Source organism: Panthera tigris, chromosome D1, assembly GCF_018350195.1.
Source record: "Panthera tigris isolate Pti1 chromosome D1, P.tigris_Pti1_mat1.1, whole genome shotgun sequence".
NCBI lineage: Eukaryota > Metazoa > Chordata > Mammalia > Carnivora > Felidae > Panthera > Panthera tigris.
Genome location: NC_056669.1, coordinates 80,166,085 through 80,177,902, shown reverse-complemented (window position 1 = coordinate 80,177,902; position 11,818 = coordinate 80,166,085). Strand labels below are relative to the sequence as shown.

Sequence of the window (11,818 nt, the reverse complement as noted above, 5' to 3'; positions counted from 1 at the left end):
AAGTGGTTGGATCCTTGATATGTTTTTAAAATAGAACTGAGAGTATTTCCTGAAATCTAGGGTATTAGTGTGAGGGAAAGAGAGGTATTGGGAGGGACTCCGGCATTTTTGTCTTTAATGGATTTCAGTTCTGGATATACTGCAGTTGAGAAGCCAAGTGGGTATTGAGTGTCAAGTAGCAAATTGATTAGGATTCAGTTAGAGAACCCAAACCAGTAAGAATGGTATGGAAGAAGGGGTTTATTATAGAGATAAGACTTCCAAAATTATTGGAACTGATGAAGAATTTTTTTAGGAAAGCTGTACCTTTTGTATCTGGTGGTGGTCCTGAAATCACTCTTCCAAAACAAGGTGGGCAGTTGGGGAGAAAACAGTGAAACAGATTTAGCAGTACAGAGCAAACCCTAAAACAGTATGAACAATCTAGAATGACAAAATGGAACCTGCGAGAACAAACTGGAACATGGGTCTCTCTCTCACTCCCTCTTATCCTGATGAGGATTGGCTTGGAGAAGAAACTGGAGGGACTTCTGGGTGGCTCAGTCAGTTAAGCGTCCAACTCTGGCTCAGGTCATGATCTCATGGTTCATGATTTTGAGCCTGCGTCGGGCTGTGTGCTGACAGCTCAGAGCCTGGACCCTGCTTCGGATTCTGTGTCTCTCTCTCTCTCTCTGCCTCTCCCCTTCTTGTCCTCTCTCTCTCTCTCTCTCTCTCTCTCTCTCTCTCTCTTTCTTTCAAAGATAAATAAACATGAAAAAGAAGAAGAGGAAGAAGAGGAAGGAAAAGAAAAGAAGAAGAGGAGGAGGAGGAGGAGGGGGAGGAGGAAGGAGAAAAGAAAGAGAAGGAGAAGAAGAAGAAGAAACTGGATCACTTTGCTACAGAGAACACGGTGTGCTTGGTCCCAAACCAGAGAAGTTGAAAAGAGAAAATGTAATAGCAGCCAGAAAAGATGGATATTGTGACCTTCCTCATTAACAAAGAGAGCCAGATCAGTGAAAATGTGTGTGAGCAACAACAGGCCTGCTGAATGGCCATTGCTTTACCTCCAAGTCTCATTTCCCCCTCTGTGGTCAACCCTAACTTGGAAATATTAACCCAGATAAGCCAGGTTGACAGAGTACAAAACTACCACATCTAGGCAGTTACAGAGTGTGTCTAGAATGCAGGAAGGAGAAAGGGGCTTAAAGTATACACCTGGATTTATTCCTTTAGCGGTAATACCCAAAGTGATTGGATAACATCACCTGAAACATGTTGCTGGAAAGTAGAAAAGTGTCTAAGAATGAAGCCCCAGAGCACTCTAATTTTTTGATATTAAGGATATGAGGAAGAACTTGCCAAGGACTCGAGTAGTAACAGAGTATAGGATGAAAATCTTATAAGGATTAGATCCAAAAAGTCAAGTGAAAACAGGGTGATTCAAGAAGGGAAAATGATTGTTTCTCCTCCCCTGCCCCGACCATTATTGAACTCCCCCATTGGGAAAATGGACCTTGGAGTTTCATTCAAATTGTTTCCCCAGACATAATAAAGAGTAGAAGACAGTACCAGTTTTTTTCTATGTCATTAGATGACAGAATCACTTGAAATACATATTTCCTTTCTAAATGAGAAAAATGTTTATTAAGAAAACAACAATTTAACAGCTCTCCCTTATGAGAATTTTATGGACTAGAGCACAATCTGAAGACAATTACAGTTTCAGTCATAAACACACTGCATAGGGTGCTTATTTTATAACCAGAAGGTTGCTGAAGTTTGTGACATGCTGACATAAATATGTTATTAAAATTACAATGTTTGGTGGTAATTGTGATTAAACTCTTGGACAGCAGCTCCTCCAAAGAATGCAGCAATCATGTAGCCTCCTATCAGCAAATTTGTAGACATAATAATCTTTTACCATTACAGATACCTTATGTTCCTTTTTTTAAAAATTTATTTAAGTGTATTTATTTTTTAAGTGTATGAGAGAGAGAAAGAGAGAGCGAGAGCGAGCACGAGTGGGGGAGGGGCACAGAGAGAGGAAGACACAGAATCTGAAGCAGACTCCAGGCTCTGAGCTGTCAGCACAGAGGCTGATGCGGGGCTCGAACTCACTAACTGTTAGATCATGACCTGAGCCGAAGTCAGACCCTTAACCAACTGAGCCACCCAGGCACCCCATGATAACTTATATTCCTAAAGGAAGCCAATGAGAAGTCTTTCCTGTATTTTCTTCAGTCTGATAGTCAGATACCCCTTGTGGTCTACCATATTGTTTATGAAATTTTTTAACATTCCATAAGATTAAGTACAACACAGCCCCATTATCTTGAATGCCAAACCTGGAAATACTTTCATCCATTTTAAATATGTTCAAACCATATTCTTAGTTAAGGGTCTACATGTTACAATGTGAAGAAATGGAGAATTGCTGCAGAATGATTTTAATTCTTTCTCTGTAACGGCCTCTCTTGCCTGGCCTATAGACTGTGGCATTTTATCAACATGATTAGTACAGCCCAAGCATCTTTCTTTGCTTTAATCTGCAATCATACAGGGAATTGTGCCTCAAACAGGTAAGTATCCTTGATCCCCCTTGGCCACAAAGCACTTTAAGGTCTAAGCTAAAATCCAAACAGATGGAATCTGTTTGCTGATATTTTGCAAGAATCATCATTAAATATATCCTTAGTACTGATTGCGATCTGAGTTGTATTTATTGCTGTGTTTATGTTTTTAATTGTGGTTCATATACACAATGGAGTACTATGTGGCAATGAGAAAGAATGAAATATGGCCCTTTGTAGCAACATGGATGGAACTGGAGAGTGTTATGCTAAGTGAAATAAGCCATACAGAGAAAGACAGATACCACACGTTTTCACTCTTATGTGGATCCTGAGAAACTTAACAGAAGGCCATGGGGGAGGGGAAGGAAAAAAAAAAAAGTTAGGGAGGGAGGGAGCCAAACCATAAGAGACTCTTAAAAACTGAGAACAAACTGAGGGTTGATGGGGGGTGGGAGGGAGGGGAGGGTAGGTGATGGGCATTGAAGAGGGCATCTTTTGGGATGAGCACTGGGTGTTGTATGGAAACTAATTTGACAATAAATTTCATATAATAAAAATAAATAAATAAATAAAGTGACATAAAGTGGCAAAAAAAAAAGCTTCTTCAAAATTATCTTCATCTTCTGGAGCCCCAATATCATTTCTTACAATCCTTTGTATAATCAAATCTCTGAGATTCTTTTTTCTTTACACATTTTAGATGTTAATCCATTTCTTCCACAGTTCCACTGTGCTAAATATTTAGCTACAATCACAGTCAATGGAGTGTGGCTATGGGCCTTTTTTTCCCCATATGATCCAAACCATAAGGCTATATAGACGTTCTCTCAGCTCAGGAAGTGGCTTTATCTAGTTGTGGATCTTCTAATACATTATCTGGGTAAAATTCTATTGCTGGGTGTTCTTTTATAATGACTATCCCATAGCCAACCATCTGTATATAGCCTACAGATTAAAAGAGAAACATGGGAATTCCAGAAGTTTTCAGCTAAATGTAGTAATGTACTTTCAGGGAGCCTACTTGCAACCACGGTAGAAAACCTACAGAAAAAAAAAAAAAAAAAAAAAAAAAAGGCCATTGCTTCAGAAGGTTTTCTGAACTCTCTTCCAAAAACTAAATAGATACATTGTTATTTAATGCTTACAAGAATCTGCAACTTGAGCTTCGTTCTTGCTGACACTGCTATCTTATAGGAAAAAGTAATGTTTTCAATATCTTCTCTGTAGATCTGATTTCCAGCAATAATGGTAAATGAATCGATACCTGGTAGTTCCAAGTTTTAAGAATTTCAGGTCCTGTGGCTGTTGGATCTATTAGGTAAACATAAGCAGATTCTAGAATCTCTTGCCCACAATTGATTACTACACAACTTCAGCTGCCCAGCCCCCAGAGAACAGCCAGCCTGCAAAGTACCACCATCACCTCCTGAAGTAATTTTTTTTTGTTTTTGTTTTTTTGAATAGGTTCCACGTGGAAGTATTTTTTTTTAATCAGAAACCTTTCTGTCTCTTTTTCCAGCATTATTGAGATATAATTGACATATAACTTTGTGTAAGTGTAAGGTGTAGAACATAATGATTTGATACATTAAATACATTTTTTTAACCACAATTTTTTTTTAATTTTTTTTAATTTTATTTTTTTAATTTACATCCAAATTAGTGAGCATCTAGTGCAACAATGATTTCAGAAGTAGATTACTTAATGCCCCTTATCCATTTAGCCCATCTCCCCTCCCACAACCCCTCCAGTAACCCTCTGTTTGTTCTCCATATTGAAGAGTCTCTTATGTTTTGTCCCCCTCCCTGTTTTTATATTATTTTTGTTTCCCTCCCCTTATGTGCATATGTTTTGTCTCTTAAAGTCCTCACATGAGTGAAGTCATATGACACTTGTCTTTCTCTAATTTCACTTGGCATAATACCCTCCAGTTCCATCCACATAGTTGCAAATGGCAAGATTTCATTCTTTTTGATTGCCGACTAATACTCCATTGTGTGTGTGTGTGTGTGTGTGTGTGTGTATAAAGATAAAGATGAATGGATAAAGAAGACATGGTGTATATATACATGTATATATATATACATGTATATATGTATATACATGTATATATACATATACATATGTATATATGTATACGTGGTGTATATATACATGTATATACGTATATACATATGTATATGTATATATACATATATATACATATATACATGTATATATGTATATACATGTATATATACACCACGTCTTCTTTATCCATTCATTCATCGATGAGCATTTGGGCTCTTTCCATACTCTGGCTATTGTTGATAGTGCTGCTATAAACATGGGGGTGCATGCGTCCCTTCGAAACAGCACACCTGTATCCCGTGGATAAATGCCTAGTAGTGCAATTGCTGGATCGTAGGGTAGTTCTATTTTTATTTTTTTGAGGAACCTTCATACTGTTTTCCAGAGTGGCTGCACCAGCTTGCATTCCCTCATTAAAGACATTTTTAATATGCTTTAATATAGTGCAGGGATGAAGTTTAATATGAAACTGAAATTTCACTGTGAACATTTTCTGGTCATATGTTGTCCATTTCATTGATATAGAGTGTTACCTTGATGTTCTTGTTTAGTCAAATCTACGGGTGAGAGGAAGTGTACAAGGGAGTGAGAATAAACTACTTATCTGGAGCAAAAATAAAACCCTACAACTCTTGAGTTCAGATTTCATTTTAGGTCAGTTTTATACTAGTAAGTGAAGACCTCAGTATAAATTATATAAATGGTATAAACTACGAAGACTTTTTAACCTATCTGTCTTGTAGTCATTTTGTCAGTTGCTCTTCTACAGAGCTGGTGCTACAGTGTTTATTTCCAGCTCTCTAGTAGGGTCATTTAGCCTCTCTTTACCTTTAAAAATAGGGCTAAGTTGTTTGATTTACCTCAATGAGATGATATACTGCTGATGAGATAACATTTGTGAAACCAGTTGACTGCCTCACAAAATACTTGCCACTGTGATTTCAAAACCACCAACTAGATTGTTTTCCTGTCTGAAGAACAAACCCCTGAAATTAGATGATTCCTTCAGCTTTACATGGGTTTGGAGCAAAGGGAGATTCTCTCCTGCAAGAAAGAATGTATGGTTGCCAAAGGTGGCCTGTCTGTCTCAGAGAAATCTTGAATGATTACATGATGTGTCCATGCATGTGCATTGGGAATGTACATCTCTGAAAGATACAGACGAAGCCCTCAAAGACAGACTCCAGTTCCTGGGAAAGCATCTATCTTCCCTGTGGACTGTTTTGAGGCATTACTATTTTCTAAGTTTTGCAGATTGTAAACCCAGATTATAAAATGGGAGACATTTTAGTCGACTTTATTTACCACTGACAACCCAGTTCTCAAAATTCTGCCCACTCTTCCTCCACATTTTACTAGCATGTCTAGTCTCTTTATCCTCTTCAATCTGCTTTGTTTCAAACTGCTGCAATCTTCTCACTTTGAATGTTGTGATGATCTCCTTCCTGTTCTTGCTTTCATTATTCTGTTTCTCCCTTACTTTCTTCATATTCATGGCATATGTTCATCTTTGATCTGGTTTCCATTCTGTTGAACCTATGCTCTGCTACTTTCATGAATAGAGTTTTTGTTTTAGTTATTCTAAAAAACAAACAGCTTTCTGAAGATATGATGTGTTTTATACTTTAGCCTTTGCACATGTAATTTCTGTCTGAAATCCCCTTCTGTGGGAGCTGCAGTATGATGTGGTGATTGGTAGTTGCCGTAAGGATTGGTGGCTGGTGTAAAGATTTTGGAAGCTGGATGCTTGTGTTCAAGTCCTGTATCTTCCTTATTTACCTATATGACTTTGGGCAGTGTTTTTGAACTCTTTTTCCTTACTTCCTCGTCCTGAAAATGGAGATGATATCCCATCATCATCTGTCTTAAGAGTTTTTGTGAGGCACAAATGAGGTAATTAATGCATGAAAAGCACTTAGCACTATGCCATGAACACAGTTGACAACTGATACTATTATGTTGTTGTTGTTAATATATTTTGGCCAATTCCAGTGTATCTCCTGTTTAAGTTCCAATTTTCTTTCTTTGATTCTTTCTTTTTCTCTTTCTTTCTTTCTTTCTTTCTTTCTTTCTTTCTTTCTTTCTTTCTTTCTTTCCTGTTGTTTTTATTAAAACTTTTCACCACATTCTTTTCTCTACTATCAAGGGAATTAATCACTTTTGTGTGTGTGTGCCAATCTTCTGTATTCTATAGATGATCTTATAATGTAGAATTTACGTATTATTGGTATTCTAAATCTGTCTTACTCATTGGACTATGAGTCTTTCTTGATGTTAGGACCTAGGTTCTATTTCTTTTTCTTTTTTTTTTTTAATTTCTTTTTTAAATTTCTTTTTCTATTTTCTATTTTTCCCACTTTTTATTATAGAACCTATCATAAGACAGATGCTTAATAAATAAATTGAATATATGAATGAGGAGTAGAGTCAAAAGGAGTGTGTCAGAAAATACCCCTGGGAGGTCCAGTAGATATTACTGCTCTCTAATTTTGAAAAACATGTGACCCCTAGGGCTTGATAGAATTTTTTTCCTCAAACACATGAACGCTCTCTTTCCTAGTATTGTGAAATGAATACTTAGTAGAGAAGAGCCCTTTTCCTTTCAGTTATAACTTTGAAGAAATTCTTCTCTTGATTCCAACTAACTGACTTCTTCATTGACCCAAAAAGGTAAAATGATTTGTTCAGCAGAAAGTCCCAGATGGCTTCAGGCAGTTTTAGTTCAGCACACTTAAGGGAGCTCAATAGGAGAGATTTATACTGACATATGTCAGATTTTCTTCACAGTTCTTGGAGCTACAATTTTGGAAGCAACATTAATGAATATTCAGCAATATTTCCTGAACCATATTAATTTCACAAGTTCAGAATGGGAGAGAAAAGCTTTGGTTTTAATCTTTTTAACTCCTTGCTTAATTTAGACTGGAAATTAATAAATACAGATATTCATATATCCATAGTTAGATCACAACACATATGTCTTTTTTAAAGTGACAGCATTAGCGGATCTTTAATATTACTATTTAAAAATTTTTAATTTTATCACATAATAAATTACATGAATTTAAGTAAAAGAATTACAAAAGACATCAGTTATTAGCTCTCAGAGCCATTTTCTCTACTGTTTTTTTTTGTTTTGTTTTGTGCATGTTAAAGGAAATTTTAAAAATCATCTCAGATGATAAACAGTTTAATTGGGAATTTAGCTTCAAGAATTTGAGATAAAATCGAATTAGATTTCTTAGTATTTTGATATTTGTCTTTAGTGTACAGGTTTGACAAATCATTTTATTATTGTTTGCCTCAATTATATACATCACCTGGTACAAAGGTACCGCCTACATGAGTGATGCATATAAAATAACTCTTCTCTGATGGCTTCAACCAAATGCTTGTTTTTATGATCAGCTTTGATCAGCTTTAAAAAGGCTCTCTTTTTTTAATTGAAGTATAGTTGGAGCATAATATTACGTTAATTTCAGGTGTACAACATGGTGATTCCACAAGTCTTACATTACATGCTGTGCTTACCACAACTGTAGCTACCATCTGTCACCATACAATGCTATTACAATACCATTGAGTATATTCCCTATGCTGTATCCTTTATCCTCGTGACTTATTCATTCCTAACTGGGGGCCTGTATCTCCCACTCGCCTTCACCCATTTTGCCCATCTCCCTCTGGAAACCTTCAGTCTTTGTATTTATGGGTCTGTTTCTGCTAAACAAAAACTCTCTTAAATCAAGGACATATGGGGTTTGTTTTCAGCTTCCAGGTGGTTTAACCTCCACTCAGCTCAGTCAGTTACCCTTCATACTTTTATATAATTAATTTCAATGTGCCTTATCAAAATATATTGGTAAAACATAAAGAGAGGCAAGTAATACCTCAGTTTCTGGCCCACACTGAGTATCAAACAGAGCCACAGGATATAGACCAGTTTTATGTAAATGTCTAATGCCCTGAAGTGTTGTAATATGTGCTACATAGGGAAAGGATATTTGCTTCCTACCAGCAGGATGGTGGTCATACTGAGTTCTATATTCCAGAGTGGTGTTGAATTTATACTAATATATCTACTTTATCTTCCCAGATCTGTGTAATAATGATGAAATATAACTTTTAGTGTAAAACAATAAGTTCTCTCCAAAACCAGGGTCATGTTCTGTTGACCAAGTCAGGAATGTCATGCATATATGTACCCAACTGAATAAAAAGGGCATGCAATAAAAATTAAGCTTGTGCTCTCATCCATTTACTCCATTCAGATTACTTTATTTTTGATGTTCACTATGTGATTATTAGAGCAACTCTCTACATATCTCTCCACTCCGATTATCTATGATGTGCAGTACGCTGGTGTGTTCTCGTAATGCCCTGCCCTTATTAAACTCAGTAGATGTTTGCAGTCGAGACTAGGCCTTTCTTGTAGCATGGCCCCTTTTCTGTATTGCCCCATCATATAATCTTGTTTTATTGTCTTTGTTACAATTCTCATTTTATATTTCATTTAACTGTTTATTTTTTGGCCTGCTTCTATTGTAAGGAGGGTACAGACTGTATTCATTTCAGTTTCTTCTGTATTCCTGGAGCCAAGAATGATAATTGGCACGTAATTAGCACTGCGTGTTTAACTTGGAATGATCCAACAATTATCTTGAGGAATAGGTTTTTCAAGTCACACAATAAATGGAAAAAACAGGATACAAATAAAACCAGTTCTTCTGTAGCCAGAGCCCATTATCAATATTTTATATGCCATGACCTCATGACTCAAGGTTATTGCTTTGCCCTCATCTTAATCACACCCTACAAATACTAAATTTTCTAGTCAGATTAGAACAAATTCAGCCTTCCATGGATGGGGAATTGCCAGAGGTTTTCATGTTTAAGGCAGAGTCACATTTTTTGAGTAGATTTGCGTCTGAGCAAGGAAGGCACATTCTCTTTGAACTCTGCTAATTTATAATTCAGATTAAATAGCTCCAGACTCATAGAAGGGCAACCATCTCTTCACTGACACACTAAATTGCTATGATCCTTGGATTCTTCTGGATTGGACTGAATTCAGCTATTGGAAAAATGACCTCAAACAAGTAGTTATTGAGCACTTCGAGTACTGGGTTTATTATTATTATTATTATTATTATTATTATAAGCTCAATATCTGCTTGAAATTTTTAATGTTGTTAAAATAGTTAACACAAGGATAACCTGAATTACTAAAGGCTAGTGTGTAAAATTCAAAATTCTTTTGACCTGATATAACCTGCAGATAACATCTGGAGAAGTGAGTTCTTTCATGCATGCATACATGCCAGTATTTATTAAGGGCACACGTTTTTTAGGCATTGCTTCAGCACTGGGAAAAAACTACATTTCAAAATGAATGTTAATTATTAATATACATTAATTACATTGATCACGCAATCATTTCCCGCTCCACAAGGGAAGAGAACAAACACATGATTTATATGTTGTTTTTATTTTGCAAAGTTTCAAGATAGGATGTTTCTGTATTCAATACATTGATTTTACCTATAATTAGCCTTACAACACTATTAGAAAAACTGCCAGTCCTTGTATGCTCCAGTTTGTTGATTTTCAAATTGATTAAGTGCAAAGAGAGGCATAAATCAGAGTGTCCATATCTGTTTTTTTAGGTTCAGATATCCCATTGAGTTTACTAATACACACTTATGTTTAATGTAAGGTTCTCTACTTCATAGAACACATGATTGATGGATGACAACTTGGATGACCGCTTAAGCACTTTCTTTTCATATTATTTCATCTTACCCTCCATATTCAGTCTTCTGAAAATACTCATATATTTCTAGTTTGGATTCCAAATCTCATGGTGTTTCTTATTTCTGTTTTCCATACCCATAGCCCAACAAGCCAGTTACCAAATATTATCAATTTTGGAAGTATATCTAAATTCCTTATTTTTTTCTCACCATTCTCACTTTGAATGCCCTAATTTCAACTGTAGTCACACTCTGCATCCAGTGTTGTATTCTCCCAGTATGCTCCCACATGAATTTTGAATTGCCTTCTTTAGAACAGAAGTCCAAAGTTTCTTGTTGGTGTATGTCATATATTATGTAAACTCTTTTGCAGTGAGGCATCCAGGGCTTTTGTGATCTGCCCCAATCTAATTTTGTAGTTTCATCTCCTATCCTTTTCTTCTAACTCCCTCACCATATAATCCCAGCCCCACCCTCACACACATTCTAGGCTTTTTTTAATGTGACACATATTTTCTTTAATGTGACATGCCATGGCATGCCATTCTTTCTTTGACCTGATATAACCTGCAGATAACATTTGGAGAAGTGAGTTGTTCTTTCATGCATGCATACATGCCAGTATGCATACATTCCTTCCAGACTTTATCTTCTTTATTTTTTTAATGTTTATTTATTTTTGAGAGAGAGAGAGAGAGAGAACACACAAGCAGGGGAGGGGCAGAGAGAGAAAGAGACACAGAATCTGAAGCAGGCTCCAGACTTTGAGCTGTCAGTACAGAGCCCGATGCGGGGCTCGAACTCACTAGCTGTGAGATCATGACCTGAGCCAAAGTTGGACACTTAACCGACTGAGCCACCTGGGCGCCCCAGACTTTATCTTATTAATCTCCATGTATGCCTCAGGGCGCCTGGGTGGCTCAGTCAGTTGAGCATCCAACTTTGGCTCAGGTCATGATCTCATGGTTCATGATTTCAAGCCCCCTGTCGGGCTCTGTGCTGAAAGCTCAGAACCTGGAGCCTGCTTCAGATTCTGTGTCACTGTTTCTCTGTTTCTGCCCTTCCCCTACTCATACTCTGTCTCTCTGTTTCTCAAAAATAAAAACATTTAAAAATTTTTAAAAATAATAAATATTAAAAAGTTAAAAAAAAATCTCCATGTATGCTTTAAGAACAAGCTCTCATTCTGCTTCCTTCTACTACTTTGTATAAACTCCATGGGGAAAGGCTTCTTATGCCACTGTGTGCTTAACCTATAATGACATTGTCCAGGCTCTATTATAAGGGTTTCTTTCCCTTTGTTTCTCTCAGTAGTCTGAAAGCTCCTTAAAGGTGTACACCAAGAGTTGGTGTGCTCTTGCGATTCCACAAAAATGTAAGAGAAGGCCTAGGCTATATAAAATACTCAGTAAACATCAAATGAACAAAATAGATTCATT

The 11,818-nt window shown here is 36.6% G+C and overlaps 1 pseudogene; it reads right to left on the bottom strand.

Moving 5' to 3' along the window:
- Window positions 1-2,173: 2,173 nt before the first annotated feature.
- On the bottom strand, window positions 2,174-11,598 carry LOC102965868 (annotated as a pseudogene).
- Between the last annotated feature and the right edge of the window lie 220 nt (window positions 11,599-11,818).